The sequence below is a fragment of the Ambystoma mexicanum genome, chromosome 4p (genome assembly GCF_040938575.1).
Source record: "Ambystoma mexicanum isolate Mex_15411 chromosome 4p, UKY_AmexF1_1, whole genome shotgun sequence".
Lineage (NCBI taxonomy): Eukaryota > Metazoa > Chordata > Amphibia > Caudata > Ambystomatidae > Ambystoma > Ambystoma mexicanum.
This window is the reverse complement of record NC_090927.1, coordinates 143,912,530-143,928,709: the sequence shown is the minus strand read 5'-3', so window position 1 is coordinate 143,928,709 and position 16,180 is coordinate 143,912,530. Positions and strand designations below refer to the sequence as shown.

The 16,180-nt window shown below is 45.8% G+C and overlaps 1 protein-coding gene across 1 annotated transcript in view; it reads left to right on the top strand.

Annotated features, from left to right (window-relative positions):
• Positions 1 to 621: 621 nt before the first annotated feature.
• The window catches only part of LOC138453081 (seminal plasma protein pB1-like), a 420,884-nt gene continuing 405,325 nt past the window's right edge, over positions 622 to 16,180 (top strand). Inside the window, exon 1 of the mRNA XM_069605590.1 lies at positions 622 to 736. The gene's annotated coding sequence lies outside the window, so the exon portion shown is untranslated. The remainder of the gene's footprint in view (positions 737 to 16,180) is intronic.

Genomic DNA, 16,180 nt, shown 5'->3' with positions numbered 1-16,180 from the left:
AGAGGTTCTTGGGTTTCTGTCAGTGAACCTTAAACAAAGCGCAGACACCGTGAGTTAAGCCTGGAGTGCAAACACAGTGACACGGCCTAGACAAAGAATTGAAATTCTCCATTTTTTATTTAACAACAGTATCTGTTCACCAATGGGGAGGAAGGATAGCTCAGGGGTAACGAGTTCAGGGGTAACGTGTTTGCCTTGGAAGCAAGACAATACAGGTGGCAACACAGGTTCGAATCCCGATCCCTGCTTAGAAACAATTCCTTGGTATTAAGCTTGTTATAAAAGAACAATTATGATAAAAATCCACCTAGTTTCAAATAAATATTTACTTCAGGCAAAATATATCATGTCACCAATCCTCATTTTTAAGGATCTTTATAATCTCGAGAATACTTTTAAAACCATTGAATGGAATACTGTAGCATCCAGTAAAGCAGATGTCGCAGCCCCAAAGGCATAACAGGGCAGAGGGGCCCTTCCCCCCCACCCCATCCTGCTTCCTCAGTAAGGAGGTGCAGGAAACAGAAAAAATGGCCCCTATATATAGGTACTGCAGGGGGGAGTGGGCTCGTTGCACATCCGCTCCCCCCTGCAGCAGGAGCAGTTTTTCTAGCCAACATTATACTTCAGGTGTTGTGGAAAGGATCGTCAGAAGAAAATCTTACTGTGGCACTAGGAGTGCGGAGCAGAGGGCGAGCGACCATCAGCAAGCACCGGAGAGGCGTGTGGCTGGCAGGTAGGAGCGGCAGAGGAAGGAGCGCTGGCTCGTCGCGGGGGGGGCCCTTTATGACCTCTACCGGGGGGCTTTCCAGTGTGAAGCATGGGGGCTCGAAAGGAAGGGTAGCCAAGGGGCGGACAAGCAAGGAGACATGCTTGCCTCAGCAGTAGGGGTCAGAAGGAACACAGAGTGCACGCCCATGGCCACAAGGGCAGCGGACCTTACAGCGACTGTTCACCTCCTTCCCTGGACAACCTCCAACTGCGAACGCACTGGGTACGATGATACAGGGAAATGTATGCCATGGCTCTAACCTGTGGACCTGTAACATTAGCCCCCCACAGGGAAGCCTGGGAGCGTACACTGGGGAGGGATGTGTCGATGGTAGCGTGGGGATACTGCTGTGAGATGATAAGAAAACGCACAAGCAATATGAGATTCAAACTGATCCACTTCAAATACTTACAGCAATATTATTACACCCCAGCTCAGTCCAAGGAATTCTCCCCGGAGGCCTCTGAGAGATGCGCCATATGTGACTGCAACCAAGCGGGGTTTCTCCATGTGGCGTTGCAATGCGGGGGGATCAAGCAGTTCTGGGAAGAGGTCTTTAAGGTGATTAGTGGTATCATAGGACAGACAATAGAACCAGACCCAGTGGTGGGCCTATTGGGCTACACCAAATCAATACCTAAAAGCACTAGGAAATTAGCGAGTCTACTACGGATTTTGGCTAAACGGAGAGTGGCGATCATGTGGGGTGGGAAACAATGCCCGAAGATAGCCCATTGGTCTGCAGATATTTTGTATTGTAACGACATGGAAACTAGATGTTGGGCAACCGTTGGGGGGGCTAGGCAAACCTGGGATGCATCTACGCTCTACCTGATCAGACAATGGAGATAACGGATCTCTCACTTCACAATGCTAACCCCAATGTAGGACAGGAGAACCGAATGGAGCTCATCAATGTACAGTGACTCGCCAGGGTGGCGGCATAAGCACACCCATCGCATGCGGCTCCTGCGATGGGACTGCCTGAGGAAAGGCCATATAGGACAATTTGGCAATCCCGAACTGCTGACAGCAGAACCTTTTGGGACATGTTTATGTGGTAACCATGTACAGCACGCTGGCCCCTACGAACACTGCTCAATGGACTATCACACAAGTTCCTACAAAAGCAGAAAGAAGCCGATCGCAAGAATGTACCGGGGAGGGAGGAAGGGAATGGGGTGTTTCTTTCATTGCCTTTTGCTAGCATTGGTTGTTAGTTGTTTTAAATACCAATAAAGAAAGATTTTTTTTTAAAAAGGGACCCTGGCGGTTGTGTCGGCCTGTTAACATTTTCACCCATTCACAGTAGTCACAGATGCTCAGGCGCTCCTCACTATCCAAAGCGATCAAAGCATGCATGCTACCTCGAATAGATGCATGCATGCTACCTCGAATAGAAGCATGCATGCTACCTCGAATAGACGCATGCATGCTACCTCGAATAGACGTATGCATGCTACCTCAAATAGAAGCATGCATGGTACCTCGAATGGAAGCATGCATGGTACCTCGAATGGAAGCATGCATACTACCTCGAATGGAAGCATGCATTCTACCTCGAATAGACGCATGCATGCTACCTCGAATAGAAGCATGCATGGTACCTCGAATGGAAGCATGCATACTACCTCGAATAGACGCATGCATGCTTCCTCGAATAGACGCATGCATGCTACCTCGAATAGACGCATGCATGCTACCTCGAATAGAAGCATGCATGGTACCTCGAATGGAAGCATGCATATTACCTCGAATGGAAGCATGCATACTACCTCGAATAGATGCATGCATGCTACCTCGAATAGAAGCATGCATGGTACCTCGAATAGAAGCATGCATACTACCTCGAATAGACGCATGCATGCTACCTCGAATAGAAGCATGCATACTACCTCGAATAGACGCATGCATGCTACCTCGAATAGACGCATGCATGGTACCTCGAATGGAAGCATGCATGCTACCTCGAATAGACGCATGCATGCTACCTCGAATAGACGCATGCATGGTACCTCGAATAGAAGCATGCATGCTACCTCGAAAAGAAGCATGCATGATACCTCAAAAAGAAGCATGCATGATACCGCGAATAGAAGCATGCATGCTACCTCAAAAAGAAGCATGCATGATACCGTGAATAGAAGCATGCATGCTACCTCGAATGGAAGCATGCATACTACCTCGAATAGATGCATGCATGCTACCTCGAATAGAAGCATGCATGGTAGCTCGAATGGAAGCATGCATACTACCTCGAATAGACACATGCATGCTACCTCGAATAGAAGCATGCATACTACCTCGAATAGACGCATGCATGCTGCCTCGAATAGACGCATGCATGGTACCTCGAATGGAAGCATGCATACTACCTCGAATAGACGCATACATGATACCTCGAATAGACGCATGCATGGTACCTCGAATAGAAGCATGCATGCTACCTCGAAAAGAAGCAGGCATTATACCGCGAATAGAAGCATGCATGCTACCTCAAATAGAAGCATGCGTGATACCTCAAAAAGAAGCATGCATGATACCGCGAATAGAAGCATGCATGCTACCTCAAATAGAAGCATGCATGCTACCTCGAAAAGAAGCATGTATGATACCGCGAATAGAAGCATGCATGCTACCTCAAATAGAAGCATGCATGCTACCTCAAATAGAAGCATGCATGCTACCTCGAAAAGAAGCATGCATGCTACCTAGAGTAGAAGCATGCATGCTACCTCAAATAGAAGCATGCATGCTACCTCAAATAGAAGCATGCATGCTACCTCAAGTAGAAGCATGCATGATTTCTTGAAAAGAAGCATCCCTGCCACCTCGAATAGAAGCATGCATGCTACCTCGAAATAGAAGCATGCATGCTACCTCAAACAAAAAGATGGCATTACAGCTGCAGGACTAAAAATTTAAAATTGGGCATAAGCCTGGGAAGGATGCCAACCCAGCTGATTTGTTTAGCCGTCAATCATTTTGTTTATTTCAGAATAAAATTTCCAAAAACAGCTCATATCATAAAACACATTTTCACTTGAAAATCTGCATGTTTACAAAGTACATGCAACACCAGTATAATCCTTTCTTACCTTAAATGCCTGTCTGACAACAACCAGGCCCTGGTAGCACAGGGTGGAGTTTCTGAGAGAAAGCAACATAGTGCAGGGTGACACTGAACAAAATCACATTGAACCGAGACAGTTGTTCGCTTTCTGGTGTGTAATATGCAGGCCAAAACATGACAACATGAAGAGAATCTTCAATGGATTCACGGCACAGTGGGCGGCTGGTACCATTGGGGTGTCCCTGCCATTTTGCAGTCATAGCTTTTAGTGGCAGGCACTGAACACGTGCTCTTGTGATCAGCCACCTGTCATGAGTCTTGTGACTCCATGTAAAATAATCCTGCAAAGGGTCTAAAGTACAAATGATGACATGTTTACGATGAAAAGAAGTTAAAAGCTCTCTAGACTCACGTGAATCTTTCGCATGAGAAATAAAACATGTTTTACATTTATTTTGCAATGACTTCTCCATAATACAATGTAAGGACAAAAGTGCGTGTGCATCAATGTGGGCTTTATTTTATTTATTTATTTATGTGTAACTCGCCGTAGCTCGCAAGCATCAGGGCGCGAAAAAGACACAAGGACGAAGATTAACAGGACGACACAAAAGACAGTAAAGAGAGGGGGGCAGAAAGATGGCAACATGATTCGGTATAGAAATTGCCTAGTTATTTGAAGAGAAAGGTCTTCAGATGCCTCCTAAAGAGTTGGGTGTTGCTTTCCAGTCTAAGGCTGCAAGGCAGTTTGTTCCAGTAGGAAGTTGCCAAACTCGGAAAAGCTCAACCGAGACCAGAGGCTTTGCCTGGAAGGCTAGGATTGATCAGTCCTTGCTTGGCGGATCTCAAGCTAAGACTTGGCTCATGCCACCTGAACTTTTTCTTAAGGTATGCTGGTGCCGTGCCGTAGAGACATCGGTGGGTTAGGGTTAGTGATTTAAACAGGATCCGTTCCTTCACTGCCAACCAATGGAGATCATTTCTGTCTTTGGTGATGTGTTCTCGCTTAGATTTGTTAGTGATGGACCTGACAGCATTATTCTGAATAATCTGGCATTGTTTCAGGCAATTATTGCTAGCGCCAAGCATTAACGCGTTACCATAGTCCAAGCGAGACAGGATGGCAGCTCTCCCTATCGTGGCACTGTTCTTGATGTTAAGAAATGGTCTGATCTGGCAGAGAAGCCTTTGATAATATTGACAATTTCGCTTTAAATAAGCGGTTTGGGCTTCTGCACCTAGGGAAGATTGTAAATAAATACCTAAGGTTTTGACCTTATTTGATACCTTAATGGTGGAGTCTTTTATAGTGAAGGTGGAATAGTCAGAGCCAAGGTTTTTTAAGGCTTTAGCGCTTCCAAAGGTCATAAGTTCCGTTTTAGAACTATTAAGACACATCCAGTGTGTTAACATCCAGTTTTCAATGGTGTTATAGATAATCGATAACTTCTCGTTGTCTAAGGAATGGTTTCCACTCAACTCTAAGATGAGCTGTGTATCGTCAGCGAAATTGGTGAAAAAAATTCCAAGCTGCGATAAAAGAGTACAAAGGCAACGGATGTATACATTGAAAAGCAAAGGAGAGAAACTGGCTCCTTGAGGGACGCCGCAGTCTACAGGTTTGGGTGAGGTGGAGTGACCTGCCAGTTGATTTTTGAGTTCCTGTCTTCTAGGAATGATGATACCCAATCTATTGCATCATGGGAGCAGTTACCAGCTGCGCCTAGGGCCTCTCGGAGCTTCCCATGATCTAACAAATCGAAAGCCGCTGAGAGGTCCAAGAGGATTAACAAACCTGTTTTGCCTCTGTCTAGGATACTCAGCATTTCTGTCTGTAAGTCCAGCAATTCTGACTCTGTGCTATGGGCACCTCTAAAACCCGATTGTTGGGGGTGTAGCAGGCTTTGTTGGTCTACATAATCTTGCAGTTGCTTGGTTGCTATTTTGTCGAGTACCTTCAGAAGAAAGTTACAATTAGTAATGGGTCTGAGGTTGGTGGGGTCTTGTTGATCTAGTCCGGGTTTCTTGGCTAGGAGGGTGAATGTGACTGGTTTAATTTCTGTCGGTACTTTCCGGTCCCTAAAGGAAGCATTTGTCATGCGACGGAAAAAAGGGGAGAAGATTTCAGCATTATCAAGAATAAGTTTCGGAGGTATGATGTTTTCGGCGCAAGTGGTGCAATTTATGGAAGAAAGAGTGTTGTTCATGTCTTCGATGGAAACTGGTGAAAATGTAAATTTAGGGATGTCTGAGACAGGATACGTCACCTTAGGTTGCGCAGGTGGTGGCGGATCTGATGTTTTGCAATTTATAATGGAGTCTCTGGCTTTTTTGATTTTATTTGAGAAAGCAAGTTGAACTGCTTCACAGTCGGTCAAGGTTGGTTGGAAGGGTGAAGAGAGAGTGGGTGGTTTTTCGAAAGATTTTAGGATTTGGAACAATTTTCCAGTGGAGTTAGAAGCACTGATGATTTGAGTATTATATTATTCTTTTTTTACTTCAACCAGTTTAGCTCTATATGAAAGGTCACATTTTTTCCAGTTTTCTTTATTTTCCTCTGAAGGGGTTTTGTGCCATATTCTGTCTAATTTCCTTTTAGCTATTTTAAAGGTGCTCAATTCCGGTATGTACCAATGCTGATGGTTAGGGTTGGGGCGAGCCTGTTTGTTTTTAAGCGGCGCATGTTTATCGAAAATCTCCTGGAAATGATTATTGAAATTGTGGATGATGTTTTCACAAGAATCATTTTCTGGCGTATTGTTCATGACATGAGTAAGACCTTCTTTGAGAATGTCATGTGTGATTTTCTTAAAGTTTCTGCTTAGAACCGGTTTAGGGGAATTATCAAAATGAACAGCTTTGAAAGTGGGGGAGAATGTAGCTTCAACTTTGTAGTGGTCTGTCCATATACATGGAATGGTATCGGTCACTGTCAATTAAACATTATTTGTGATAATCCAATCAAGTTGATTACCAGAGGTGCAGGTGGAGCCCTTATTAGCGATGTGGTAATTAATGTTTGTTAGGCTTGTTTCTAGGCTTATAGCCTCTTTGTCGCAGGGGTTACCTGGCCATCTATTCAGATCGCCCAAAAGGATAGTCCCAGTATTAGTTCCCTTCAAATTATTCAAGATATGACATAATTCTTCATTGAAGTCTGTGATCAGTGAAGGGGGTCTATATAGGACGATGAAGTTAATACAATGGTTGTTAGAGGGCGTGAGTTTTAGATGAAGAACTTCGCAACCCGTGCAAAGGGTTTTAGTAGTGAACAGCTTCAGAGTCTGTTTAGCTATTAGAGCTACCCCCCCTCCTTTACCTGATGTCCGATTTTCGTAGTAAATGTTGTAATTGTGGGGGACAGCGCTATCGACAGTTGGGCCTATAGGTTCTTGCAACCAAGTTTCCGTGAGGAATAGTATGTCCAAGTTGTCTTGGGTGATGTAATCATGCACATCTTGAGAGTGTTTGTTGAGTGACCTGGTATTTAGGAGTGCAATTTTCAGGGTGGTATTTCCGAGGCAATTGGGTATTAAGTGAGTGGGAACGGGGGTGGTAGGTTTGGATATGGATATGGTCTGGGGGTGTGTTTCATTTGGCTCGGTGTCTGTGCCCAAGTCTTTGTCAGGAACGGGGAAGCTCAGAGATTTCTCTCTATTGTCGAGAAAGCTTTTAACAAGTCTTTCGTTTTCAAGTTTATTCGCATCAGATAACAACTGTAGGATTTTTTGTAGACTTTATGTAGACAAGCCAAGGGATTTTAAAAGCACCCCCACCACCCCCTTATTAATAGCTCTGTAATAATATTCTGTGTGAGAGTGACCTTAAGGTTCGGCCATATGCACAACTATGCAAAACTGGTTCTGAGCAACACTCATCCTCCCCCAAAGCTAGACTTAGTTTGATCTGCCCCGCGTGGTTTGAAGCAGATCTCGCAAGATACAACAGTTATTGTCAAGGTTGGAACTGTTGGACACGCCCCATAAGATGGACCGTGTATCGCGCCCGCTTTCGTGTGTGTACAGTGCACCCTGAGAATCATGTGGAGAGGTTGACCTTTGCACATAGTCATGGTTAGTGTAACCTCCCTTCGCCCTTATCATATGTTTCACGCTTGTAGCCGGCTTCCTGAGGTGACCATCTCCCATTAGGTCAGGGGAGAAGCGAATCCTCAGATAATCACACTCCGAAACACTGGGGATCTGGGATCCATTGCTTGGCATTGTTGGCATATTTCTCACTTTCTTGCCTCTGTTGCAAACCGTAGTGTAGGATTTTGCCGTGTTGACCGTCAAGTCCAGGGTATTCATAATCAAGTGTATGCATCAATTAGCCAGGGATGTCATTTCACCAAAATGTCAGGGGTAGCGGAAGTGACATCACAGGACCCTTGAACTCTGATGATATCACAGGAAGTGATGTCATCTGACCCCACTCTGAAGTGATATCACAGGAAGCGATGGAACACAACATTTCACCCCTTTACACAACTGGAACTGTCATCACATAGCATTGTTTCTAAGTACACTACGAAAAATATGGTTACGGTATCACTGTAAAGTGATATAAATTGGATACAAGAACGGATCGCCATATGTATCATTAATATCAGTGTGTATAGGCCCATATTACCAAATTACTGTGAAGGCAAGCAGACGTCCAAGGCCAAATGATAATGATGTGTTAATATATAGCACTTATGCTTCATATAGAACAAATATACATACAATATCACCCAACCTGTGTTGGTACTCATTTATCAACCTCAGCAGGAAGAAAGGCTGAGCTGACCTTGCCGGGAGTCGATCCTGCAACATGAATATCACACACACATTGCAGCAGCGAGCGCTCTACACACTGAGCTATCTTACCGGCTATAGCCACCAGAAAACCAGCCACTCCAGAACTCCAGAACCAAAGAGCCACATGCTGCTGGCCACAGCCCAGAAGCCTCAATTAAAAAGTTGCGACCCCTTGCAACCCGTAAATGACGCCTCTGCAATTCGCTCTTGTAGGGACCTTGTTGTGCACACTACAAGCAGTGTGTCATCTGCATAGGCCAGGACGGGCAGGGCCCTAGTCCCAATCCTCAAGAAGTCAGCGTTCGACATCACTAACGTGTCATATAGTCGCGTAATATAAAGTGAAAACAACACCCACTACCAACGCCAACCACTGAGACATCAAGTGGTACATTACGCCAAGCCACTGTGTGTATCACTGGATGACATTAGAAACAAATTACAACAGTACAAAGCCTTCTCCATCATAAAGGACAGCCTACATGCAGGCAAATGCAAACATGCTAAAGACATGGCAAAGCATGACACACAGAAGACGTGCAAGAATTAAATAATGTATTGTTGGTAAAGGAACACCTGTCATTGCATGTGCCTGATACATTACTGAAAGGGAACTAGATTTTCTATTCAGTTCCATTGAGTCAACACGTCATCGAAATAGCCTTTGAAGGACACCGAGGTATAGGGCCTGATTCATGGAATAATTTGCGCTGACAATCGGGGACTTGCGCGCGAAATCGCACGCAAGCCCCCTTCGTCGATTCATGGAACACAATGTGCAGGGCTTACCTGGGATTGGAAGGTGAGGTGCGCAATTTTGCTTGGGTACGGCATGGGGTTGCGATGGAGGGCCCGCGTTTTCTCTGGGGTGCGACCTGGTATTGTGAGGTGAGGCATGTGATTTCGCTGGGGTATGGCCTGGGATTGTGAGGGAGGGCACGCATTTTCTCTGGGGTGCGGCCTGGGATTGCGAGGTGAGGCACACGATTTCGCTGGGGTACGGCCTGGGATTGTGAGGTAAGGTGCGCAATTTTGCTGGGGTCCTGGATGCTGGGCCATGGGTGGCACGGAGGCTTCCGCCATGTTTTACCTTTTGCAGGCCTTTCTGTGTGCTTGGGGGCGTGTTGTGGGCGGTCCTCGCGCAGCTTTTTTTTTACTTGCACGACGGGTAGTAATGCATCTTTAAATCCATGAATGCACGTGGCACGCAATATTCTTTCTGCGCCACGGCTTGCACAGGGTCCTTCTCAGCGTGCAGACTTTGCGCCATTTATGCGTCCCATTCCATGAATCAGGCCCATAGTGTACACAAGGAGACCACTGTGTCAGAGGGTTTGGTTTCTCCAAATGGACAGTCTAATTCAGGATACCTAAACACACAATCACACCCCTCAAGCAGTGAGCCCACACACATTCCTGCAAACTCTTTGCATGCCACTATTGCCACAGGCATTCTGGGAAGCAATTGCTTTTTATTTTGGTTCTCCCCAGTCAGGTTCATGTGTTCTTGTAGCTTTGATAAATATTGCAGATGCCCGGAGATCGAAGTAGTTGCCTCTACACCTGCCTTCCATGTTATTCCATCAGTGGATAGAAATATTGGGGCATATCGGGTGCCCAAAGTGGTAAAGGCGGACACTGGCTAACCATTGTCAAGCTACGATATCTGCTGGTTTGCCAAATCCACTGACTTCCATCACAGGTGTGTCATCCCTCTTGCCACGGGCCAATGGAATGGGAGAACACTTTAGGGGAAACGTGACAAGAGCGATGCAAGTATCACATCTCGCCATGAATTTGGTGGAACAGACTTTATATCAGCTCCAGAGACACTATTGGAACAATTGGAGTGTGCCCAGTGGATCTACTGCCTGGAAGATCCATGTGGACAAGTCTGTCCCAACCAGTGTTAGCTTTAGGAAGGAACATACATGGCCACACACTGAGGGACAAGAATGCAAGAGCTAGGCAAGCCATGAAATGGTAGGCCGACACAAAGAGAAAGGCTAGAGAGTCAACACTCAAGATGGCCGACACTGAAATAGTCAAATAATCTATCATCCACAAGGCCAAGTCTGCGTTCAGTGTGTGCGTCCTCATGGTTACTGAAGCTCAAGGTTCCCAAATAACAGCAGGGGATGGAGAGGAGGAAGTTACGAGAAATGTATCCTTTTTCAAGACGGCACACAATGATTCTATAAGGCAACAGGGCAGGAACATTAGGATGGCTAGTTTGTTCCATACGAAGAAGACGTCCATGCAGCACGACCCTGGGACAACCTGCATGGTCTAGAAAATGTCCTAGTCATTGGAGGTTGTAATGCCCCATTATGCTACTGGCTTGTCGGTGTGTGGGTCGGGAGCCATTTGAGGCCAGGAAATGGCCGAGTGGTCGGAGAGGAAAGGAGAAGGAGTGCACCGAAGACGGAATGAAGACCGCGTTTCTACTCAATTTGCAAACCTCGACATCGTTGTTATACATTAACATTGGAGCATCGGGAATCACACATTACTGGCTGGAAGATTGTGTCTGTAATTCGAACCTAACAAAGCCAGGGAGTACCCCTCCCCACATCCCACCCGCTCATGGTTTCTGTGGTACTGGAGTGCACAAGAACAGGGGTGTTGCTAGGTCTGGAAAAGATCTGGGGCTACGCTAATGTGGGGACAGTCAGGACTCAGGGCTAGCTAGGCTTCTGGTTGTACCCCCTGAGCTTCTATCCGGGGCTACAACCAAAACTCCCAGGGCTATAGCCTCCTAAGCCACATATCCCCCGCTAGCAACGCCTCTGCATAAGAAGTTTGCCACGTAGCGTCATTCAGGGGTTAAAAGAGGAAATATATAATCTTTTCAAATGAAATGCAGAATCACACCTTTATTGAATTGATTTGTAAATGTTTTATTGAAAGCTTAACTAGAGAATCAGTGACACATCTGCAAGCATTTAAATATAGGCTTCCACTTCCGGCAACCTCATTAACAAAGTTAAAAAGCAGTAGATGGCAAGGAGGCATTGCAGGTCAGGCCTTAACCAATCGTGACGCGGCCCTTCAGTCTCACAAGTTGTCTTCCTTAGCCAAGATAATCATCCAGGCAGTGTGCGTAGACCTCCACTTCGTGAAGTGTGAGTAGGCCTATTTGGCCGCCTTTAGTGATGACCACGTACCGGCCCACCATTCCTTCGACTGAAAATGTCACGGTAGCCCTGGCACCAACGCCTTCGTTTTTGGCACAACTAAGAGTAAAAGTAAAAGTAGAAACGAACAAACAATGTTGACACACATGACACTGGTGTGTGCAAAATAATGTGATGTATCAAATCTTCAGTGAGAGGGAACGGAAACCAAAGTCCTCTTGTACTGAACACAAGAGGCCTGATCACGAGTTGGGTGGTATCCCAGCTGGGAGACGGCCAAACTTTATTAGCATTACTGCCCACCCATCCGGCGGTATTACAGTCGGATTATGGGTTGGGCACTAACTGTTAGTCCAATGGACCCAATGGGGAATTTTCAGCGCAATTAGCACGCGATAATACCGCTGGCAGTAACTGCACCAAAAATTGACATTTTTCCGGCGTGTATACCTCCAGCTCTGAGCTGGGGATAAACACGTCAGACTCGAAATTGTGCGGATCGTTAAATGTAGCGGTAACACTGTTACCGCTGCATTTAAAAGTTACCGCCCAACTCGTGATCAGGCCCAAGCTCTTTGCAGCCCTGCTTCACACAGATTGAATGATTTAAGTTGCAACAGTGGCAGTAAGGAGTTAGATATCCCCCACAAAGTTTGTACATTTAGGGTTGTTTCTTCGGCTAACGTGAACATCCATTACTTGCTGTCACTGCTATGCAATGGGAAAAAGTGATGTGTTAGGGGCTGTATAAAAATGAACATTGACAAAGCCAAACGTTTTTGTGTTTGTAGTTGATTATTCTGTCTAATTGTATAGATAAACATCGAATAAATATATTGGCTATACTAAAACAACATTAGTAATAGACATTGGAAATACTTCTCTTAACTGCAGGGTACAGAAGTCTTTTTACTATGTCTATTAATAATCGTACTTGCCAGCAAACACCACCACGGACATGTTGAAAAAAAAAACAAAATGCAAAATGAAAGCGTAAGAGCAGTTTACGCTCCAGCTCATTTCCGCCCCTTTCCTAGGCATAGGAGGGGCACAGAGTGGAGTTGGCATCTCATTCGTCTTGGTTTACGCCTTCATGGGACTTTCATGCAGGCGTAAAACAAATGGATTCCTATAGAAACAGGATCAGATTAGCAGCTGGGAGTGAGCAGGCAGATTTCACAGAAAGGCCGCCTGCTAAATGTAATTTGGAGAGCGGAGAGTAAAACTGAAGAGTAAAGGCATTATCACGTAGATTTATTCTTCAGCTTTGTACTGTATTGTGAGACTGGCATAGAGCGGGTGCTGTCCTGTGGTGCAGTCCACTGTATATTGTGTCATAATGAAGGGGCCACTGTCTTGGCCTTTGGGTGGGTGTTCGCATTCTGGAAGCGCTTCATTTTGATACTAGGTATCGGATGCCCCAATACTGGTCTTTCTATGGAGGGGAACCTCAGCTGTTAAGGGGGCGTGGACGCTCTTTGCTTCCAGTCTGTGCTCAGTACGATCTCATGCTCGGATCTTGAAAAAACCTGAACCCACAAAACTGGTCCCAAGTTGGACTCTCTCTCTTTTAAAGGGCACTGGATTCGGTTTCACACCACACTTTGTCTAGCATGCTACATGTGTGTTTAGTTTTACATAACAGGGAGCTTCAGTTAGTGCCTGCTGGGCTGTTCGGTCTACAAGGCATGGAGTCACATCTTCCAGACAAGCCAGACTCATTTATCTGGAATACAAGCATTGCCCTGTGCCCATATGAGTGCACTTAGAGCTGGGCTATTAAAAGTGATATTACATGAGGGGAGGGGGTGGGAAAGCTATTGCTATGCTACATGCAAAAACAATGGGACTTCTGGGAGTTTCTCTACTACCTGGCCTATGTCCTGGGTTAGAGTCTCAACCAGAGTCTTTAGCTCACCATCCTTTCACAGAAGAGAAATGTCCACTACATATAAGATAGTGAGCTAAAGAATCTGGGTAAGGCTCTTGCAACCAGGACTAATCTCTGGCAGAGAGACTCCCAGCACCCCCCTTGTTAATTTGCGTAATTTAAGTAGCTTTGGGTCTCACCCTAAGTTACTAGGGGAATCCAGACGTGGACCCATTGCTCACTATTCTTAGAAAGGCACAGCTCCACCCTACTGATGAGGTCTAACCAGACCGAAACACGTGTCTGGGGTTGCTGTTGGTACTCTTGTTCAGAGGAGAATTGCTTAGCATTTCGGTGCTGGACTGTCCCAGGGCAGGATGAAGACTGATATGTTTTGGAAATGTCTCCTCTGTGAAAGATAGTGAGCTAAAGAATCTGGGTAAGGCTCTCGCAAGCAGGCCTAATGTCTGGCAGAGAGACTCCCAGGACCCCCCTTGTTAATATGCTACATGCAAGCCAGTGTAAAAGGCAATCAGAGGACACATTATGAGAAACAGCTTGAAGTTCAGTAGAAGTTAAACATGGAAATGGGGGTGTTAACATGTAAAAACAATCCCAACCGCAACAGAAGACATGAAATAGACAAAGAGGAAACATTAATCAATGCAGATAAACTTTAATGTATGGTTTGGGACAGTTTCGAAATTGGATTTCAAATCAAATTTTGAAATTAGAGAGCTCTTGATCTTTTTCATATTAAAGAGGCCCACGTAGACAATAGGGGATACCTTTGGAGGATCCTGAGCTTGAAAGTCAGATATGTAAAAAGTAGACTGTGCTTAATAAGAGCGATGTAAAATAAGTGCATTGTGACATGTGTAATGCATCCAAACGTGCTAACAAAACCTTGTGTTGCTGGCAACAGAGCGCATGTGCTTCGACCCCTGGCCTTCAAGGAGCTTCCCTATGTAAATGGCACTGAAACGCAAACCCACTCTGACTTTACCTGGGGTTGTCCTGGCCCTTGTTTTCCAGGGAGTCCCCAATCAGAATGTCCGCTTCGTCCAGCCTTTCAGGAGCCTCGTCTCTGGCCCTGATGGCAATTTTTGAAATGATGTACGTGCTCAGCAGGTCGACCCACAACCAGGGTTCCATCTCGTATCCTGTGTGAACGCACGAGCCATGGAAATAATTGGGATCCTTGTTCCCATCAACGGCGTTGTCCGCGAGCCTAAGGTGGGCTACGTTCTCATTCTCTCCGCCCAGGACGCTTGACATGGTAGCTCGGCCTCGCTAAGCCACATTGGGATCTGAAAGCAGAGACAAGAAGAGGTGAGGGTGTGCCCAGCTCTGGCTGCTGCAACTCTGCAATTCCTGGGGTAAAGAACCATTTATAAGAAGGTAGCATGGATGTTTCCAAGGTGAATATGCATAAAGATTGTTTTAATTCCTTGTGCAGTGAAAAAAGACATTTGGGTAAGGTTTGCAGGAAAGAATGTGAATTCAAAGTCCTGTAATGCAGAATCATGACGCCATCATGGAGCCTCAGTAAGAGTCAGAATCGGTAATGGCCCAAAATGTCGCCCTCAGAATTCCGACTCCTGAAATTCTGACTTTTTTTCCGACCCCCCCTTACACCACATATATATGTTGGGGGGGTATGGTATATAATAGTAGTATGTGGGTTGGAGGGGTCTTGCCCCGCATATGTATGTGGTGTAAAGGGGGTTTAAAAAAATTAAATTAAATAAAAGTCAGTATTTTCGGCCGTCGGAATTCTGGGGGTCGTAGTGATCACATAGATCCGTCAGAATCCGGGAACCCATACATCGATGATATTATCAGAGATTTGACTGCCTTACCTTTGATTGGGAAATGCACTAAAATTAGGGCTAATACTGGGCCTCATTACACAGACGGCGGTAAGGGTTAACGGTCACCGTTAATGGTACCGGTGACTGTTAACCCTTACCGCCTTACTACGAGGTCCCTTTGCGGGTTGGAGACTTTAACGCCTGCTTTTTGCAGGCGTTAAAAACCAACCCGCAAAGGGACTAGGGAGCTAATTACGGTACCGCAATTTGCGGTGCCGTAATTAGCACCTTCCCCATTCCCATTATGCCCTATGGGGCAAAAATGGTAATGGGGAAGGGCAATGGGGTAAGGGGGAATTACCGCCCCACCAACCTTGGAATAGGGCGGTAATTCCCCTTTCCTCCAAGGCGGTGCCGGTATTTTACCGGCATGGACCAAGGTGCTTACAGCACCTTGGTCCTCCGCCGTCCGTGTAATGAGGCCCACTGTGTCCGTATGATTTCCTGCATCCCTTTTAATTCTAAATGCCGATCAGAGTGTTTTAGCTTCTATAAGTTTGGTTTAGTGAACAGAGGTGTAATGTAGGAGATTTGGGTCCTACTATCCGCCTCGTTGTGTGGAGGTGGATCAGGAGGAGGGGCATGGAAGGAAGTGATGTAGGGAGGACGGATGCCCTCAGCAGGGTTGGACTGGCCCTATCGGCCGATCGGC